Source organism: Nipponia nippon, unplaced genomic scaffold, assembly GCF_047370975.1.
Source record: "Nipponia nippon isolate SJK-2023a ecotype South Korea unplaced genomic scaffold, ASM4737097v1 scaffold_1, whole genome shotgun sequence".
Classification (NCBI taxonomy): Eukaryota; Metazoa; Chordata; class Aves; order Pelecaniformes; family Threskiornithidae; genus Nipponia; species Nipponia nippon.
In genome coordinates, this window is record NW_028262290.1 from 15,057,417 (window position 1) to 15,074,437 (window position 17,021).

A 17,021-nucleotide genomic window follows, 5' to 3' on the forward strand; every position below is an offset into this window, starting at 1 on the left:
GGAAACCGGCCTTAACAGGCAGTCCATCAAAACTGATATACTAGCATGAAAAGCTTGGGTTTTGGCAATTAGGTATTTATCAAACCAGTTTCATTGAAATATCTTCAAGCAGCTTCATTGGTGATGGAGATTTAATGAGGCACATTGCCTGTTGTGCATGTTAATTCTTATTGAATCAGGCTTAGAGAAATGTCTGTAGGCAAGAGAGAAAAAACAAACTAAGCAGTATTGTCCAGACGTAAAAGTAATAAAGCAAGCATTTGCTATTACAAGGAAACCCTGAGAAGACACAAAAGAAAATCCTGAAAGATTCTGTTGCTTTGAGTTGAGCAGTAGTCAGGTAACCTTTGTGTAGTGCATTGCCTCTGTGGAGTCCAAGTACTTCCTTGGTAATTTGTATTACCTTCACTTCCTTATTCTTCAGATGTTAGTAGTTAAATGTCAATAGACTATAAGGAGTACAGACAACATCCTGAAATAGTGCTTGTCAAAAGGTGGCCAGATCTACAGCCAATTTTAATAATTTGTAGAGTCCCAGATCCTGTGGTTGGACTCCAAGCTAATACATCCTGCCTATTACCATGGGCTGATTCAGCCACAAGGACTGAGAGTCCGCTGACATCCTTTCTAACCCAAATTTAGTATTAAGGAGAACTTTCCTCTTCTGTACCTTACTATACTGAATAAACCTGGGGGCATCTGATGTAAAAGAAAAAAAGTACAATATATCTCTGCTTTGGGATCCTGGATGGTTTCAGTTCTCCTGGTATCAGAGGTCATGACGATTTGGAGTGTTTCAGCCTTTCGTACTGGATACATCAATCGTGGTGGCAAAGCTTAGAGAGAATGGAAGAGGAAAAGCAGTAATGTGGTTTGCCAAGTGTAGAGAAGAAAGTAACTCTAGGGCTATTTTGTAAAACATCATTTTTGTTTTGGTCACCACGCAACGACTACTTGAGCCTGTAAACACAGTCTCCATCAGTTTTTGTTCCTCTGAGTAAGATATAAACAATGACTAGACCTTGATATGCCTGAGTAACTGACAAAAAGAACTAAGCTAAGGTCAAAATTCTCAAAAATCTCCTTGCTTCTATGTTCAGTAAACAGAGCTTGTAGGACTAATGATTTTAGGTAATTCTTGTTGGATATTTGAGGGACTTCATCAGCCTCAGCAGTGTAGAAATATATGTTCCCCTATCAACTATGATCTCCCTGGTTTCCTGCTAGTGAGTTTGACTCTCTGTTGAGCTGGGTACCTTGAGGGATGGGCGTGAGCATTCCCTGGTCTGACACAGGGATGGCACTCTAGGAGAACCTTAGGTCTCCTTTAGAGCTTACAACCCCTTCTTGGCATACTCCTACCTCTCCTTTCCTACTCCTAGCCTCTCAGCTTTTAGTGCTTAAACAGAAGAGCTGACCCAGATTCCAGCTGGAAGTGTCTGCTGCGAGGCAGGAGGGATTTGGAGACAGCTGGTGCCCAGGGAGCAGAACGGCTCCAAAATCTCAGAAGGAGCTTGGGCTGCAGACCACAGAGTCAGAGAGCTGCTGGACGCTTTATGAGGTGCAGTATTGAACCCTGTCCCCGTTTTTTAAACAGACCTCAATTGTGTGTAACTTCTGCTCACTCAGGTGGCACTGCATTACAACTTTGCATTTCTAACTTTTGCACTTTGCAAGAATTTACCAGCTCACAGTGAATGTGTTATAAGCACTTTTATTGTGACCACTTTCATTGAGAATACTTCTCTGACAGTTAGCCTGTAGGGTTTCAGTTCTACTGAAGATGCCTTTGACTTTACTCATATGGCATCAGCCTTCCCGAGAGGCCTGAGACAGATACCTATGGCTATTGTGTTCCATGCAATCGCTTGGAGAAGCTGTCCAAAAAAGTAAGGCATTCACATATGCATTCAGAGATGTGATAGAAAGTGAAATACTCAGTGTGGTTTGTAATTGTGTTTATCTAAGTGCAGCCTCTTCCTGTGTCAGAACAGATTTTTGCAAACAAGAGGGCAATGATTCAGTTCCAGGGGAAGACTGACAAAATAAACCCCGGCTTTTGCTGACCTGATGCAGTGCTGAACAGTGTCCTACCCTGGGAAAATATTTCCTGCTTCATTTTCATAAATATTTATGTAATTCCTTCTGGGAAACATGTCTTCTTCAGAAAAATGAACATGCTGCTCCCTGACACAAATTTAACTGTTTGTTTACACATCAGAGATTACGGGCATGTACCCAGCCTTGGATTTTTACATTCTTATCTCAGGCAATTCTGTCTTTTAGAGTTCTCCTTCGCTCTCCTCCTAGAGATAGCATCATGTCTTGAGCCACGGAGCTTAGTTCTGGCTCTGGAATTTGAACATCCCCAATGCTCTTTGGAGTGCTGTTATTCTGGGCTGCAGAAATAGGGACCAAACGTAATGTTCTGCTTGGAATCACACTTCTGTCCTGCCCAGTTATGCCCATTCTGGTTTGAAGTGCTTCTCTTAAAAAAAAAAAAAAAAGATCATGTAAGCAATTAAACAGAGGATTACATGGTTAATGAAAGTATTTATATTTAGAAACAAACCTAAACACGCTGCTGTGAACTGAAATAGAACTGGAGTGCAGTCTTTTGAGTTTGCTTTCTGAGTTTATGGTAAGGATTAGTTTCAAAGTTGTGCACAAGTTGCCCCAAGAGAACGGGTATAGTCCCCACCACAACAAACCGAAAAAGGTTGATCCTGCTCTCTTTTAACATTTTTTAAGAGAACAGAAAAGTCACTGACCTTGAAGTATGGACTGACAGATCCTTGTACGAAGCCTTGTATTAGTGCAAAGCTGAGCTTTGCTTGCCAACATGCTCACAAACCTTCCATGAAATGGTGAACTTCGTGGGGTGCTCTGGAGAAAGCCATGTGATGGGTGGAAGACACAGTCACAAGAGATGGCAGACGCTAAGCTTGTGCCCAGGATAAAATGCGCAAATGAGTAAGTGGTACCTAGGTGATGTGCTGACCTGTGGATTTTGTATGAAACCTGTTTATCGTGCAGAGCAATGACAAAACTTCAAAGCACAAGCTCTGTCAGTCCTACAGGATCTTAGTCTCCTGGTCCTAGCATTCAGCTGCTGTGCCCTGCATTACCCGTTTGACCTTCTTGTTGAACACTCGTATTTATAGATTATATAGATTTATAATTTTTTAGTTTCTCTTTTTTTTCTTCTTTTTCAGTTCAGACTCTGCTGCACACTTTCAAAACAGTGCCAGAGCCAAACAGCTTTTAGCACTTTCTTCAGCACTTTGCAAAAGAAATCCCAACAAACCAGGAGGCAGCTACCTGCCCTGGAAGATTATGAGCTCATCCAGTGAAAAGGAAAGGCAAGGGTGCGAGGAAGATGAGAGAGAGGAAAACACAGTGAACAAGGAAGGATCCACAGGAAACCAGAGAAAGCTTGAAGACCTCCCTCCTAGCCCATAGGTATGTGATGATATGTGCATAGTCTAAAACAGGCATTCCAGACTTTTTTTTTTTTTTCTGTGTTGTTCAACAACATCAGTGGCGACAGTGACTGCTCACTGCTTTGATGGGGCTGACTTGCTGCTCTCAGAGCTCCTGGCCTTGGTCACTGCCTGAACCCTGCTACCAAATGTGTCTCAAGACATCTGCCCTGCTCCGTCAACTCTGTCTTACCTCCTGAGTTGCTTCCCTGGTGTTTGGGGACGCACAGTGTTGTGTAATGTGTATCGTAATGTTTGTTGGTTTCATGTCTGCGTGGGTGTCTTTCTGGCAAGAAAGAGAAAGTTTTGAACCTCATTGTCCCACCTTCCTAGTTATTGTCTGCCAGACTGTTTGCTAGCGAAGGGGAGGGAGGGTGATGGTGGTGGCATATTTTCTGCTTGACAGCCTAAAAAAAACAAAGGGAAAAAAACCCTTCGCTCAGTCCATACTCAGAAAGCTGTTTGGTTTGTGTTTTTTTAACCTGCCAATGAATTAGACTTTTTACAACTTCAAGTTTTGTGTAATGAAGAAAGATTAAAAAAATGAAGTTATTTTTCTGCTCAATTCTGATTAATGCCAGTACCTCTGGAGCTTTTGACCTGTGATCTGGAAACTGGAAGGCTGGATTCCAGTCCCCACTTCATATGCATGTCTCTGAATTGTGGATACTTGCTTAGGGATAAAATGTAGTGTCATTATGGCTGGGTTTTAGTTTAACAGTAGTTTAACATATAAAGTACAGCACTAACAGACTGGATAAAAGGACTGCTGTGACTTGTACCATTTAGAGTAATTCACATCACTTGAAACTACTGCCGAGCCACCCCTGGCAAGGAAAAAGTTGAGCTACAGGGCTTATAAAAAGATTTCTGAATAGTAATTATTTTGAGATTGATGAGAACTGTTGGGAACCACTGAGTTCTGAGCATTTTTCCCTCAAGGCAGGATTCCCCCAAACGTCAAGATTTTGTTTGTCTCATCCCCACATAGGAAGTGACACCTGCTTGGGTACTTTGCTTTTTAATCTACCTGTTCTCTGGCTGCAGCAATATAAGTATAGATATAGAAGAAAGACTCATAAATCAGCACAGTATTTCTCATCACCAAAAACTGGTGCATGGTTTTGTTTAATGTGTGGGCTTTTATGACAGCGTTCAAAAGAATTTATGAGTTTAGAAGTAACATTAAATCAGTTCCAAGGACAGCATCGGACTATGTCCAACACTGCCAGTTAAACATTATGTAGCATTGTCATTTCTCCAAGGGTTTTGGAGATTCCAACTTTATTATGGGATTCACAGTAATTTTCAGGCTAAGGGACAAGACATTGCCACAATCTGATAGGTGCTTGCAGTTCAGTCAGAGCACCATGTGCTGCGAGGAAACGGTAGATCCCAGCAGGCTTTTGTCCTACGCTGTGGTGGAGAGGTCTTACCCCTTGGGCCATAACCAGCCAGAAGCAGTTAAGAATAAACTTGAACTTGTGAGGAGCTGGGTTAATGGTAAGAGATTACCTCTAATATTAACTGGCCCTTGGCTTTATAGCACAGAAGACATTTGCCATGCAAAGCATCCACAGTGTTGCATCACTGATCTGATGTTTTCTTTCCAAAGACCAATGACCTAATCAAAAGAATAAGGACTATGCAAAGGGCAGGCACTTGAATGCCCAACCCATCATTAAGAAATCTCCAATTGATCTTCTCTTTCCTCTCCTCCCTCTCCTCTTCCTGTGCAATATATGTCCTGATCCCTTGTCGACAAAAATGACTTCACACAGTGGAGGAGGCTGTTTGGCGGATCTCGGAGGTGATTCCAGCTTCATGCTGTTGACACGGTCCATTAACTGTTGAATCTGTGCAGAGGCTCCAGCCATGCTGTTGCATCCACATTCCTGGACTTGGATTCGTGCCCTTCTTGCCCACAGTCAGTGCGTGCGCATGATCGCTTGGCTGCCTACCCTAGTACCCATGCAGTAGGTTGGCACGGTGCCTGCTCACAGAGGTGGGAAGCCAATTTCACAAGGGTACAGATGAGCACTGGAATTGGATTTAGACTGGCATCCTGCTCGATGCTGCCTATGCCAGTTCCCCAGCTGGAACTGGCCTCTTTTCAATTATAACTTTTTTTTTTTTTTAATTTCTAGACTTAATCGATCTGGAAATGAATTACTGTCTGGTAGCAATAGGAAGAGATTCACAGACAGCACGTGTTTTTCTTTAAGGCAGATCTGTGGCAGAGAATGAGTCAGTAACTGCGAGTCTTTCCCTGTGTGGGGGTGCCAGTGTGTCCTCAGTGCCGACTCCCTCAGATGTGATGACCATACCCGCTGTCATGCTATGCCATACGGACAGGCACGTGTTCAGTGGGTGTCTCTCCATGCTGTGGTGGGGAGGGCAATGGAGGCACAAACTGAACGCTGAGCTGCCCTTTTTCAAGGAGACAACAGGCAAGAGCTGAGATGTATTGACTACAGCCCCTAAACATCATGACAAAGGCATGATGGCTTTATACCTCCAAAGATTTGCATCACCCAGCACTTAATAAATAGCAAGTAACAAGGACACGCAGTAATAGAGCAAGGAAACAAAGGAATTGAGTGATCTTAAAAAGAAAGCAGGGATGAGAAAATGAGAAGTTATGTTTTATCTGTTATTCTAATTACATGGGATTAGAACCAGACTAGAAACATCTGCTGCTTTGATTTTGCTGTGCCTGGGATTCCTCACTGCTTTCCTCCTGAGTGGAACATTTCAAGTGAGCAGGATCTGGCCTGAAGAAATCCATAAAGCTGTATTCATTACTTAGGTTTTCTGTTTGTGCTGATTTAAAGATTTGGCCGTTTTGATTTTCTTTGGATTAGCTGAGCTCAAGGGAACTCTCCAAAGGAATGTGCCATTGGTTTTCTGTTGGTGGTTTTTTATGTGATGCAATGCATTAAAACTTTCATGCAGGCAGTCATTAATTGTCAAAACCAAAAATACCCCTAAACTCCTGTCTACAATTATCCATGCTGTGCTATGTTTGGGACACATTATGGTTTCTATCATTAAGAAGGCCTGCTTGTAATGCCCCATCATGGATAAAACACAGCCACAAAAATGATGCATATGGACAAAATATAAAGTGAAATTATGGGTTTCTATACTGAAATGGAACTACTGATGATGCATATGCCAGACACGAGTGACACACAGAACAGAACTGTTAGTAAACAGAGGGAAAACTATAAATATGCTTAAGACGAGACATCACGCATTGTTTCAAGTGACAAACTTTGTACTAAAAGAAAGGAAAAAGATCACAAATCTAGACAGACAGCACTGCTAAAAGTTATATGGCTGCATGATTCATTCCCCAAAGAAATCAATGTCAGGATGACATTTTTCTTCAGGCAGTACTGGCAACTGCTCGTAATTTGGGTAAACTTTCTCTGCCCTATAAAAACAAACCATCAAACCAAAAGGTAACCACTGAAACAGCTACCACTCAACCAAAAAAAAATAGTATTTTAAACAGAGCACAACATAAAACTGCATGAGTCAATCTACCGTAAACTTTCGGCAAATAGGATGTGTCATAGAGATCAACTTCGGTGTTTCCAAAGAGCATAGGCTTATACAGCAGGCTTTTTAGAAACAGACTTCGCTCCAAATAGTAATTCCCTACTTTCAATAAACCCTGACTGGCTGCAACTAGTTATTTCTCCTGATACAGACAGCCAAAATAACTGACTCGTAAACAGAAGCCTATGGAGCTAGATTAATTACAGGGATTACATATAGTATTCAGAGCTTTTAAAACCAGAAGGGATCATTACGATGATCCCGGCTGGCCTCCTACATAACATAGGCCTTGGAATTTCACTGAACGATTCCTGCTCACAGCTGCTGGTGGTGATGGGAAGATGTATTATCTCTATTTAACTACTTCAAGTGAGTGAAACAGAACTACCCCGTTCCAGTGGCTAGTTACCCTCCTCTTGTAACCTGCTGGATCTTCTGCAATGCATATTTAGTGAAGTGTATTTAATATGTGTCCCTGTTTAAATAAACCATTGCATTTGAAGTATTTATAACTTTCTATCATTTTTGGGCCCAAATGCCAAATAGTTCTACATCCTATATCCTAAAAGCTGATTTATGACACGGTGTATCACAGTTAGAGAGTATCTCTCATCCTGAAGTGTTACGCTTCTTACCAGTGAAATTTTTCAGCACACAGCAATACATGTTTCTTGGTTTGCTTTCCATTAGGTAACAGTCCTGAGGTCCCCCTGTTTTCAGCTTGTTGCAGCATATAGTGTTCTTGACAAACTCCACAGCTATTTAGGTTGGAGGCTTTAGTCATACCACTGTGTTTCATGTAGGGAGGTGGGTGAGATGTTGCCTGGCTGTCCTTAGTGACCTTCATTGTTCTCATTTGATGCTCCTTAATGTCCTTCTTGAGAAAAAACTGAGTTAAGATATTTGCAACAAAACCTCAACATTTTGCCTGAATAACCTTTTAGATGAGACAGCCAATTTGCTTGATAAAGCAAAGAGTCATCTCTCCGTTATGCCTGGGAAGATGATTCGGTTTGCAGATCAACCAGTGCAGTGGTTACAGAGAGAGCTAAGATGATCCTTTGTGAGTCAGTTTGGGCCTGGCAAAACTAAGGAGTTTAGGCACAATGCCACAATCTTGCTTATGCAGTTGTTCCTAAGAACAGTTCAAGTCCAGAAGGAGTTGTGCCCGTATTTTTCCTTTGGCTGCGGTATCTCATAACTGTGGAGAGTTGATTCTCATAGATTTCTTCAAACCATTTGACTTTGTACCTATATGTGTGGGGAAAAAAAAATTCACCTTGAATGATAATAAGAAAGCCAGGTAGCTCTTTGAGTCCCACCATGTTATACTGGAGAGGCACGTGACAAGAGTTTGGGAAGGATGCATGAAGCAATTGGGAAAGAGATAGGAGGAACAGAGAATATCCCAAGCTACCTTTCTGTGGAAAGGAGGAAATAGGGTAAAGAGAAAGATACAGGGAAGCTACAGGACTGGAGTGAGCTTCTGCAGTGGGTCTTTGAATGCAAATGAATTAAAAAGCATGACTCCAAGGAAGCAGTTTTGCAGGTGAACATTCAGGAAGACAATTAAGATTTAACGATTTGTGATGGAGAAATAGAAGACCTCACATTAACTTCCCTGAGTTTTGTACCAAATCCTTTGTGAATTATATAGCATGGAAAATCAAGTGTTTAAATATGAAGAGCCCAGTCCACCTCTTCACCAGGTTCACTTCAACAGGATGACATAAGCTCACAATTCAAGCAGGTATATGTAGAAGAACATAAGAATGGACATATCAAAGGTCCTTCCATTCCAAGTGATTGTTTTTCACTTGCTTTGGAAAGCAGAAAAAATACAGGGTGAATTCACATGACAAATAATATGATAAAGATAGTGAGACTTATACAGAAAGGTTTCTATTGAAGACAATTCTGTGCTTTTGCCCAACAATACAATTTTGTGTCCATGAGTGCTTTCATTTTGGCATGGCTCATCAATCTGTATTAAGTTTGGTTCAGAAGTTTCTGAGGTTTGCAAAAAGGCAAAATCACAAAGGAGGGTTGTTACATTTAACGTTGATGAACAGCTTATTTACTGTCAACATCCCAACGAGGAAGCAAGGAATAATTTATTCCACCACTGCTGGAGCAAGGCTACATATTGGATTATTCAGTGAGTCATGTTGAAGAGCAGTAAAATGGGCCATCATTCTCAGTATTTAGTCAAGTACACAGAATTTTACTAATTTGACGTGATTTTTTCTTAAGACAGAAAATCCAATAAAAAACAGTCTAAATGCCAGATCTCGACTACAGAATATGTCTGAGTGTCAGAAGATCAGAAATTTGGTATTGTTTCTTTAACTGAAAGAATTTTTTTAAAATCATAGATGTCTTTTTGCTCACCTAAGGGCTTTACAGCTCTGATGGAAAATTCCTCACTATCTCACCACAACTATTACAGTTGGTGTTTTTTGGAGCATGTGATGAATGTTACCAATAATTCAAAGAATCATCTAAAAATCAATTGTTGATAGGGCTTTATAGACACAAATTTTACAAATTACTATCTTCTATGCAATTACACAAAGTTAGTCTGTGTCTTCCCGTGGCTTCCTGAGAAAATCTACTATCAGAGTCTGAAACTGCATGCTCTTGATAGTCACTTGGGAACTATTAGCATAACCTCTGTTTTTCTGTCCTTTATTTTTGTAATGTTCACTGACCGGAAAAATGAATAAACATGTAACTGTAAATGGCCATTTGGAAAATCCAGAACTTTCACAGAAGAGTCATGTGGACGATCACTTGTTCTCTGTGCCTCAACTTTGTGGTGATCAGGAGGCAAAAAAGACCTTCCTCTGGCAACCCCCAAAGATGAACAAGTTAGAAAAATAGTTGTACTTGGGTATTTTGTTTCCTGTCATCAAAGCTTCTTGAGAGAGAAGTGTGCTATTACGTGACATTATTCTTTTTTTCTTCCTGTAATAGCTGTGGCAGAGATTCAGCATTTGCTTTGAAATTCTGATTCATTCAGGGAGACCAGATAAGAAACCTGCTGAGGGTTGCTCTCATCCTGAAGTCAGTGGTAGCACTTCTATTGGGATAATCTGGACCATCAATGGGCACCCCATACATGGGTGTGCATTGGAGGAAAGGAGGAAATGCAGGAGGAAATTTTTCTCCAACCTGATGCACTGTGTTAGGCTGTATCTTATATTGCTTTAATCATCGGGGTGGCAGCTGGCCTACCTGCACGCCTGGGAGCCCTGACCCATTTCAGCATAAAAGGTTCATGTTACTTCATCTTGAGAAGTAAGTTTTAAAATCTTTGGAGCTTCCAAAAGGGCTTTGAAGTATGGCTATGTGAGGAGTGTGCACATACATATGTGGCAGGACAAGAAGGAGGGAGCTCTTAGTGTAGAAAAAAATACATTTCTTTTGTCCCACAAAATTGCTTTTCCAGAGATATTTCCCACCTCTCCCTACCAAAGCTCAGGGAAGTTGTAGCAGCTTGCCAGCACCACAAGCCAACACTGCTGTGCCTGTAGCTCCACCACAGCCAGCACAGCAGGAGAGGTTACAGGGATGCTGGAGCTGCTCTCTGGGGAAAGGGGGCTGGGAGAGGCTCCCTCCTCTGCCCCACTCTAGGAGCCCTCTCCACCCCCTCTTCCACCAGTTCTCTCCACCTGCAATAAGGTGTGTGTGGTTGGTAGCTGAGACTGTTCATCTGGTTTCTCCAGCAGCTGGCTTCTGTGTAGCTATCATAAGCAGCCAGCGTTGACGTCCCATTGATGATGATGAGGTGGCTGCATGTGAACAGAGTAGGCTTTCTTGAAAAAATAAATTAGCAATGCACACTTGAAACTCACACTTCTTTTTTTTAGGTGGAAAATCAAGTCCTCTGAAGTTGGGAAATGCCAGATATTTGTCTGTCTGGTCAACCCAAATTTAGCCTCGTGTTTGTGTGTTCTGCTATGATCTTCAGTTGCCTTCGTCATGGACTCTTTCTTCCCCAGGGCCCTGATTCATATGAAGTTCGGCCTGGTTTCAAAATCAACACTTTGAAATTAGGAAGTACCAAACCTGGGGTTTCCCAAGTATCCTTCATTCTGCAACTTTGCATGCCTGCCCTTCACACAAAGTGTTAAAATTAAGGCTATCTATCTGGGCAAATGCAAATGTGTTATTTCCCCACTTCTAAAAGTTTAATTTTGCCAATGTTGCAATCTCTTAATGCTCTTTCTTTGGTAAGTAATAAACAGTGCAGAAAAACTCCCATTGAATCCAGTAATCTGAAAGGATCAGTGATGTGAATGGACTGTGGGCTACCAATACGGCATTACTGCACTTAATAGATCAGTTCACCCATTCATACGTAGCTGTCACTTTTCAAGTATCTAAATCAAAGGCTGGTATAAACTCCAAGGCACAAGAAAGAGAAAAGCAAGTAACCTGTGGGCTGTAAGCAGAAATTCAGCCTTTGTACTTAACAGTAGAGCAGAATTATAAGAAAACTGGCAGATTTTTTAAAATCAATAGGAATATAACCCCTCCAGCCCCCAAAACAAATTATGAAGAAGTTTTAAAAAGCAGCTTCAGCCAAAAAGAAGACCAAATATCAAAGACACTTTTTTTATTTTGGGTCTTACACCAGGCTGCTGAGCTGAGGCTTGGCGAACCTACACCCTGGTTTTGGTTTTGTCACTGAGCTGTTGCATAACACAAGCAGACCCAGACATTCAGCATTTTGCTTGTTTACCAAGTAGGCTTTTATGGCAGATTGTCCCTTTCCTATGAATTTTCCTTCATGTGGATGCCTACCCCTAAGATTAATCCAATAATAACAATATATTACAAGTTTTCAGCTCTAGTTTATTTTCCTTTTCCACAAAGAATTTGTTTCTGACGTTTTGTGTATTGTGGTGCCAGTGGAAGTGAACAGATGTAGTTGAATTGTTAAGACAGAGTCCTTCCCCAAGATGTAGTTGAATTGTTAAGACAGAGCCCTTCCCAAATGGCTCTTGTTCATTGTAACACGCTGACTAAATATGACAAAGTTTTCTGCATCAGCAGTGCTTCGCTGGGTCTGAGTGTGTTGACCCCTTCTCAGTAAAAGCTTTTTGACGCAAGTGCCCAAAGGCATGTGAGTTCCCAGTGTTTGTAACTAGAAACTACTGGTTAAAAGTGACTTGAGTTTTGAGAAGATATTTACTGTAAAATATCTCTTTGTCTGAAGCAGCATGGCACTTGACAACATTTTCAGACTAAATGTGCCTAAGCACCATTTTGATATATTCGAGTATTAAAGAAACAGCTTAGTACCTCCATAGGGACAATTTTTAGAAGGTTTTTTGTTCACCACAGTATCTTCAGCTGGTTTATTTGTTATTTCAGCAAAATGAGTGCACATCCACTCCTGGGACTGGGTGCAGAACATGCACAAAGCACTCAGGCTATTGCACTTTTGCTGTGTAAAAGGGATGAGGCTTTACCCAAATTCTTACCTTATGCTTCAAAGCAACTCTTACAAATTGTGTCTTTAGTCCCTTCAGCAGGCATGTTTGGTACAAGATGAAAGTAGGTAGTTTCCTTACTTGGAGCAACATATACCATGGCAAGAGAAGCAGCACGGCTTCCAGTGCATGTAATAGGTACCACATGCATAAAATCTCTGCATGACTTTTACTAAGCCAGCGTTTAAAGTGAAGTCCCCTTAGGAAGTGCAGGTGGAAAGCCTGAGACACCTTTATTCTACCTAATTGAGGGAAATAAAACCCTTTAATCGTCAGTTCAGTATCACAGCTGGCTGATTCCACAGACTGTCAAGGATGGGTTGATGTGGTCAGCATTGAACAATCCTTCCTGGTCAGCTTTATTATCTGTTTTGCTCTTACTTTCAGTGTTCCCATAGCTAAAAAGAAGATGAGCTGAAAAAAATGATCAGTTATTAAGGCATCTCTTTCTATCCTGGAGAGCTCCTATAAAAATTTCTTAGGTGACTCTCAGTTCCCTGAACACCTCTAGTAGACTGTCCAGTGAACTAGAAGTCCGATTGGAAACAGGAGCAGGTTTAGATAAATTTGTTTTCAATTTTATACTCTTCAGCCTCTCAAGTTTGTAGGTGAAACAAAAAATACGACTCAGTCCCAATACAGTTAAAACACGGCACCATAGTCTGTGCGCCCGGCCAGCTTCATACCCTGTCTCCAATACTTCTACTTGTGGAGCTACTTTTGTTATTTGCAGCATATTCTTTCCTTTTCTTTTTTTTTTTTTTTTTTTTTTTTAAAATACTATGGGTCTTTTATAAGTTTATTCAAAATTATTTGCCAGTAACTACTACGACTAACTTCTGTGGTAATTCAAACCTTGCAGGCCAAGCATATGAAAAAAATTGTTTCAGTAAGGTCTCTGTAAGTTTGATCAAAGCCTGCTAAAATTGAATTTGTAGAGCAGTTTAGTCAGGAGCTGAGTTGGAGAAAACTCTGTACTTTTCCCAGAAGGCTGCCATTCCAGTATATGAAGAACTGGATTGTCTCTCTTGGGAAAAAAAACAAAAAAACAAGAAGAAAAGAAAGGTAAGTTTTGGTGTGCCATATTACGTAACAGTTTTGCCACATTATATAGTGGTTTTACACTAAAAATGAGCACTTTTATAAATAATTCATGGAATGAGATTGAAGCACGAGAGCTGATAGATGCAGTGTTATGAGGAGGGCTGACAGGAGCAGGTCTGTCTGCAGTCACTTCACCTCATTTCACTCAGGAAGTACGGGTAATTAAAGTGTGCTGTAGTATTTTAATATGCCAGGGGTGTTCTTATTCTGGTATTTCTATAGACAAGATGGACGGCACAGAAAAAAAAGAAAATAATTCTCAAAATGTGGTTTAATGGATGCTGTTGAAAGTGGGATTTTGGGTTTAGTTATGATTGCTATTGTTTATCAGTACTTACAGCTCAATTCAATAGGAGAGGAGATGATAAAATGTTGGTACACTTCCTTGTCAAAAACCTTTTTCTTTGATTTCCACAGGCATATGCTTTTGGCCTGCAGCTCACTAAATCTGTTGGGTATGGCAGTTTCTTTGAATATTTGATGTGGGTTTGTGGTAACTGCAGTAGAGAGTTTAATTAAGAGACATAAACTCTACAAATATGTTTAAAATGGCTATGGATCTTTCTTTCTTCATTGGCTTCCCTTTGCTTTTCTATCAATGTCTCTTGATCTCTACTTCTTGCAAGGTCTATAGTTATGATGTTAAAATTCAGGAAATATTTTTCCACTGTCTGTTCTATATTCCGTCTCTTATTTTCATCTTGAAGTAATATTGTGCATCTGTTATGCTTAAATTTTTGTAGTATGTCTTATACAATTTTTGTATCTACGGTAGACAAAATCAATATTTTATTATATCCATTAGATATATAATTAGGATTGCAACTATCCTCTTAATAAGTAAAAGTTTCAGCTCTTCCTTTAACATACTATATGCACAGTAAAATTTGTGCTAGTACGTAGCTCTGTGTATCAGAAGACAATAGTTTCGGACTTTATTTTAAGTCTGCCTCTGCCTGCATCACAGGATGGTGCAGATGCAGTTCTGTTAGATTTGTGTAGGGAAATACGTTTGACAAAAGAGATACCATTTTGTGAGCAAGTTAACGAGAGATGGAACAATTTCTACTGTTGCAATGCTGGATTAGAGTTCTAGCCTCAGCGGAAGAATTGGTTATCTACAGAAACATCATTCAGTTTTTCTCTGTCACACATTAGTCTTCTTCCAATAACTGTAATATATGTTAATTTTTCCTATTGTATCTATGTAAGATAGATATTATGAGCAGGTAGAGGGAAGATGCATAAGATTTATTGCATTATCAAACCTATCTCCTTCAGAGGGTAGGAGACAATCCTCTTTCTTAACAGCTTGAGTTTCTTACAGTTGAATTGAACAAGAGCTGAGGGTACAAAGCACACCTGAAATTCATTACACAACTGTGATGGCACTATTTTCTGTATTAGGATTGTGATCTTCATCCTTTCTTCTATGGGCAGATGTGGCTCTTACTTGCATGAATGCTAGGCATATGTATGGTGTCTGTTTATCTATTTATTTTGTTTATTAATTGTTTTTAACAACTATTAGTTACTCTGGTCCCTGTGCTTGCTTATTAAAAATGTAAACAAAGGTCTGGAACTCAACGGAATTCCTCAGGTGCTTAAAACCAAGCATTTGAAATTCTTTTCAGAATCAAGTCCTTAGTACTTTTCCTTGTGTCCTGCTCTGGTATAGCAATCTTTGACACTTAAACTCACCTTCCTTCACCAGAGAATTTGTGCAGAGAGTATATTTCTGCCATAAGAATATGTTTTTATTGCAATGATAAATCCCTGAAAGAGGAGTTTGTAATGGAAACACTGACTGCTCCTTAAATGACTATGGAACCGGAAGGCTAGGCAACACTTAACAAAAACAAGGGCATATTTTAAAATTAGACCTACCATTCCTACCTTTATGAGGACTAGAGGGAATTAAATGGTTCAGCTTCAACCTGGAGTCAAAGCCAGCAATGCTGACTGTATTGCACCAGGCACAAACTTGGTCCGAGACCTTAGATATGTTCAGCTCTCCAAAGATCTTACAATCTACCTAGTATCAGGCAGCCGGGGGGGAATCCTGGAAGGAAAAACGAAGTGCCCGAGGAAGTGGCATTGTGATTCAGAAGATGACATTCTTCACCCTGAGTCACTCATGCCCTGCTGGGGTGCTCTCCTGCAGGTGAATCCCAGCACTGAGGCTCTGAGTCCTGACCGCTCCACGCCATAAAATATTGGATGACACTTTTCACAAGAATAGCAGCATCTATCCTGGCTTTTGGCTATATTACAAACTGGGTAATTACATTAAAGTTCTAGTTACTTTAATTGCCTATGGTTCTTTCTTCTGTACTTCCTTCCCCTTGGTCTGTGTCATGTTGCTGGCACTGTTACAATAGCTGCTGTGTTTCTAGGGGTGACTGGCTTTGCTTGATGCCCAAAGGGACCTGGCCACATTTCAGTGATTTCTGAGTTGCTGCTTCTGTGTTGTGCCTTTTTAGCTTGTGACACCACTGAAACAAAAGCTGAACTGCCTTTCCTGTTTGGAAAGTGCCCAACTTACTGGGGTTTGTATCCAAGTAAGAATACTGCTAGCCTGAGGAACACTGGAAATTTTTGCTATGCCAGTAAATAAAAATAATATTTACATAGCGTCACAGGCACCAAAAAGCACAAAGTACAATAGGCAGAAGATGCCATTCCCACATAGAAGACATACTTGGCTTGAGTCAGTTATTATGTTTTATTTCTAGTGCATATTTTAACACTACCAGCAAATTGTCAGCCACATGTATCTACATCAGGAGCACTTAGCACATACTCATAAAGAATGAGCAATTACTCTACTCCTTTGCAGGTTATTTTTAAAATAAGGAAGCTCTTTCTTATAGTTATGGAATAATAAGCATTGCAATTAATGTTAAGGACCAAAGTTTGCTAGGTAATAAAAGCAGAAATAAACTTAATTCTCCTAAACTTCAGTTGAATTTTTATCTAGAATGCCATAATAATAACTGATTTGATTTCTTTTCAGTGGAAACTACTTAATCAAATGCAAATTTTAGAATGACTCTGAGGCTCAGAAACCACACACCAAATATCTGCTTTCAGTAGGTTTTTATGGTGGCTTATAATGGAAAAGCTGATAGAACTTCAGCCATTGCCTTGCTATCAAATGCTGCTGTAATTCCAAATTAACATGCCTCGTGTTATCTGCTAGCTCAGCTGCTTGCTTTGCATTCATTACAATATGAAAAATGCTGGTTCCTTGGTAATTTTATTACTTTTGATGTCTGAGAGTTGGTGTTTTGAGTTTCTTCTTCTATTCAAAGCATACAGCAGAAAACACTCTTTTACTGATCTTTTAGAAACCTGATCTCGGTAA

General features: G+C 40.4%; 1 long non-coding RNA gene across 1 annotated transcript in view; it reads left to right on the top strand.

The window, feature by feature from the left end:
* The window catches only part of LOC148057248 (uncharacterized), a 71,304-nt gene that overhangs the window by 38,890 nt on the left and 15,393 nt on the right, over positions 1-17,021 (top strand). Inside the window, exon 2 of the long non-coding RNA XR_015702226.1 lies at positions 3,216-3,462. This is a non-coding gene — a long non-coding RNA (uncharacterized LOC148057248). The remainder of the gene's footprint in view (positions 1-3,215; positions 3,463-17,021) is intronic.